The 4891-nt window shown below is 43.2% G+C and overlaps 1 pseudogene; it reads left to right on the top strand.

Annotated features, from left to right (window-relative positions):
* The first annotated feature begins 3310 nt into the window (after window positions 1-3310).
* Window positions 3311-4687, top strand: LOC147731502 (endogenous retrovirus group PABLB member 1 Env polyprotein-like; annotated as a pseudogene).
* Window positions 4688-4891: the final 204 nt, after the last annotated feature.

Genomic DNA, 4891 nt, shown 5'->3' with positions numbered 1-4891 from the left:
TCTTTAGCATTCCCATTGCTGAGGAGAGTAGGGATCTCTTTGGTTTCTCTCTGGGAGGCCGAAGTTTTCGATTTAAGTGTGCACCTCAAGGCTATTGTGAGAGTCCCTCCATCTATAGTCAAGCTTTGAAGTCTCAGCTTGACACTTTTTCTTTGCCATCAGGTGCTACTCTTATTCAATATGTGGATGATTTGTTAGTGGCTGCCGATTCGGAAGATTTCTGTAAGAATGCGATTGTGTCACTTCTGCAACATTTGTCTGATCTACATCACAAAGTATCACTTTCTAAGTTACAATATTGCAGCCAAGAGGTTACCTATTTAGGTCATCTCTTGTCGAAGGAGGGAAGGCGATTGACCCCAGAACGTATCCAAGCAATTGCGCAAATGTCTGTACCATCCACACAAAGAGAGGTGCTTGCTTTCTTAGGCATTACCTCTTATTGTAGACAGTGGATTCCGAACTTTTTCTTACTAGCTAAACCCTTGTTGGCACTCACTCTGAAAGAAACGCCCCAACCTTTTCCTTGGACTGATAAATGTCAAAAGAGTTTTTCTGAATTATGTACTGCTTTGTGTTCGGCTCCTGTGTTGGGTACTCCAGATTACAGTAAACCTTTTACACTCTATGTTCATGAAAGAGAAGATTGTGCATTATCAGTCGTGACACAACAATTTGGAGGTAAACAAATGCCATGTGCCTATTTTTCGGCTACATTAGATCCAGTTGCTAAAGCATTACCCAGTTGTCTTAGAGCAACAGCGGCAGCAGCAATTTCCATTCGTCAATCTGCTGGATTGGTGTTGGATCATACTCTTAATGTTATGGTGCCACACGCAGTAGATACTCTCTTGAACAGGACAAAAACCCAGCATTTAACGAGTGCCCGTTTGTCTGGATTTGAGTTGACACTTTTAGCTAGTCACATACATTTCAGGAGATGTAATGTTTTGAATCCAGCAACATTGTTGCCTATTTTGGATGAGAAAAATGTACTAGATCAGCATGATTGTTTTCTTCGTACGGAAGAAGAAACTAAAGGTCGAATTGATTTGAAAGATACACCACTTACGGATCCGGATGCGATCCTGTGGGTAGATGGGTCTTGTTTCAAGCTTCCAAATGGCGAGACGACAGCAGCTTATGCTGTTACAACTCTACATACGATAGTAGAAACTGCATGCATTTCACAGAATACAGCGCAAGCTGCAGAGTTGATTGCGTTGACGAGAGCATGTGTGTTGGCGAAAGGAAAGAGAGTGACTGTTTATACAGATAGTCAATACGCGTTTGGCGTTGCCCACAGCTTTGGCAGTTTGTGGAGAGAAAGAGGATTCTTTATCTCCCACAGCACTAAAATACAGCGTGGTCAGTTGGTGAATGACCTTCTTGAATCACTTGCTTTGCCTACTCAAATAGCGATTGTGAAGTGTAGTGCGCATAAAAAGATCACTGATGACGTGGGTCGAGGAAATGCATTTGCAGATGAAATAGCGAGGGAAACGGCACAGAATGTTGAAAGTTGCATGTATGTTGCAGGACCGGTGAGTTGGGTCCCAGATGCTGGTATGTGTGAAGACACAGTTGAAAGCGTGAAAATGATTCAGAAGGAGGCAACTGAGAAAGAATTGAGTAGGTGGAAAGAAAGTACGGGAATGTTGGATACAATGGGATGTTGGACGGAATTGTCAGAGCATCCGCGATGGTTGTTACCAGATGCGTATGTATTACCTGTGGTCACTATGGCTCATGGACCAGCCCATATTAATGCAAGTGGTATATGTAAACTCCTAGCTCCAGTATGGCAGAACGAAAACATTCCTAAATGTGCAGAAAATGTAGTAAAGCATTGTATTGTTGATGCATAATCCAGGAAAGGGAACTCCAACTCCAGCAGGTCACTTTGCTCCCCCTATGTATCCTTTTGAGGTTCTGCAAATAGATTACATCCATATGGAACGTTTCAACAATCTTAAGTATGTCCTGGTGGTGGTTTGCGCCTTTTCCAGATGGATAGAGGCTTACTCCCTAAAGGACAATACTGCTTTGTCTACTGGCAAAGTCCTTCTGAAGGAATTCTTCCCGAGGTTTGGTTTGCCGCGCATTGTCTGGAGTGACAATGGGAGTGAATTCGTAGGTCAGATTATGCAGAAAGTGTGTGTGGGTCTTGGAATTAGACAGAAATTTCATGCGGCAAACCACCCTCAGTCAGCGGGTTTGGTAGAGTGTTACAATGGCACTCTCAAACTTAAGTTAGCAAAGATTCAGACCAGCACAGGCCTTTCCTGGCCTGATGCCTTGCCTTTAGCACTTCTCTCAACAAGAACGACTGTCCATTCTCGTTTGGGGCTTAGCCCATACGAAATCGTTTTCGGACGCCCAGCCAATGTCTGGGGAGTCCCTCGTCCGAAAAAGTATTCAGACAGTCCGTATCCATTGTTGGTTGATTATTTGTACAACCTCACCACTAAATTGCGTGTCATTCGTCAACAGGTCCAAAACGCTTTCCTGGAGGCCTCCTCAGATCCAGGACACTCCATCCAATCTGGTGACTGGGTGTGTCTGAAGAATTTCCAGAGGAAAAAGATTCTGGAACCTCGTTGGGGGCTCCCGAGACAAGTTCTACTTACTACTCGTACAGCAGTGAAAGTCGTCGGAAAAAGAAACTGGATTCACGGCGTGCACTGCAAAAGGGTACCATTGCCTTTGCCTTATGACCAGTGGGTCCGAGAAGGTGTTGGTGATAGTGAATGTGAAAAGGTACCCAGATTTGTACCGTTCAGCAGTGCACGCCTGGACTGGACTAGTTCTTCTGAGAAAAAGGACGACAACGTTCTGCAGGAAGCTGTACCTCCACACCTACGACTAAACAAATCGGATCCAGAGACTTTATTCAAGGACCAAACGATACCTGGCAAGACACGATACAACCTGAGAGAAAGGTTGCCTAAAGACAATTAAATTCTGTGTTTTATAATTTTGCCTTTGTTAAAAAGAGAAACATTCCTTTTTCATTACCCATCAAGTTGCAGGGTCACAGTAGGAGTCTTAGGCTGTGACCTGAATAGTGACTAGGTCAACAGGACTTGCAGTGTCATAGGACGGCTACTATTCACAGCCAAGTGATTAAGGAAGGTTTTCGTGAGCAACGCCTTTAGAGTAATGGATAGCGCAAGAAAAGAGAAATGATGTTAAGATAATGAAAAGAAATCATTACAAGAAATTATTATTCAGTCGTTGTGGCGTAGCATTATGTATTTCAGTATGTTTATGCAGTTTATTAGCATGTGTAGTTTGGATCGTAAATAATATGCAGCTGACACCTGTCCCTACTTCTACTCCTTTGATTTCCTCTACTACTATTTCTCCACACAAATTTTACTCACTCCCAGACCATGAGCAGATGAGAAGAATGGAATATTTCAACAATTCATTTATCCAATTGCTACATCAACCTTAATTGGTTGTAAATACTACTGATTGTTGGGTTTGTGGGCTCATACCACACAACACAGAGAGAGGGATGCCGTATTTAGTCCTTCCATTTACATATGAAGGTTCTGCTTGGGCGTATCTGGCTATGTTTTCTAATGCATACCAGAACCTACTCCGATATCCTTCTGGTGGGTCCTATAATGGTGGAGTGGATTTCAGTCACAGCTCTCTGATAAAGGGAATAGTGACCATGGCAAAAATTGCTGATATTATTAAAATTCCTAAGGATGAGAAGAGAGCATATGATGGATGGAACGTGACTCGGTATGTCACTAGTCTCACTGACAAGGTTAAACAGAAGAGATTTGCACCAATTTGGGTTTTACCCCAGAGAGGTAATTTGTGTTTACAAATAAATGGCCAGAATACCAAAATTAGGCAAGAAAGAAGTAATTGTTCCCACATATATGTCTATACACCCTTGACTCCTTCACCGTTAGTGCCCTCCCAAGGTACATACTTTATCTGCCACGACAAAGCTTATACTTGGCTTCCCACACATTTCTCGGGAACATGTTATATAGCTTTTCTTCTTCCTCTGACATATACTTCTCCTGCAGATCACCATAGAAAGAGATTTGGTAGAGGGGTTATTGATGCGGAAGACACAGCCGGACAAGAGGGAGATTTTCTGAAAGGGTTTCTCCCTTTTTGGGGTCCAATGGTTAATAGTAGAAACTTCAGACGCCTAGTTCGTGTGGTCGATGCTACCATAAATGTAACTTCTGGAGCATTGAATAATTTGACAGCTGAACTTCAGGCGGATCGCCTTATGACTTTGCAGAACCGAATGGTTCTAGACATTGTCCTGGCGGATAGAGGAGGAGTCTGTAAACTGATTGGGTCCAGTTGCTGCGTTTATGTTCCAGATAATACCCCTACAGTATGCCAAGACATTTCTAAGCTACATGTCATCTCCAAATCCATTCATCAGGACACTGGAGACTGGTCTGTGATGGGATGGTTTTGGGGACTACTGTCCACCTGGGGATGGAAAGTGTTAACTTTCCTTGGAGCGATTCTAGCGATCATCTTTTCTTGTTGTCTTTGTTTACAGTGTAGTCCAGCTATTTGCGGACTTTGTGCCACTGTGTGTGTTTCTAAGCCAGGAACACAGGAAACAGAGAATATTAGAATGATGTTGCAGCAACACCTCAATGACCTCATGACCATCGATATCGACTCAGACTAACATGAGTTTTTTGTGCTTTGCCTGAGTATGGCAAAAGGAGGGTCTGAGGTTACGTGGTTTTCGACTTTGCTTCGTATCTAGCCGGCATTTTGTGTTTAACCACCATTTTGTGTTGCCTCACTCAGGCAGCACGGCGGACGTGGTGAACACAATGTTTTTGCCTTTTCAGCTGCTACGTGTCTCTCCCATTAAAGAGTAACTCCT

The sequence above is a fragment of the Lissotriton vulgaris genome, chromosome 2_1 (assembly GCF_964263255.1).
Source record: "Lissotriton vulgaris chromosome 2_1, aLisVul1.2, whole genome shotgun sequence".
NCBI lineage: Eukaryota > Metazoa > Chordata > Amphibia > Caudata > Salamandridae > Lissotriton > Lissotriton vulgaris.
The sequence above is the reverse complement of the archived record's forward strand: the minus strand, read 5'-3'. Positions and strand labels throughout refer to the sequence as shown.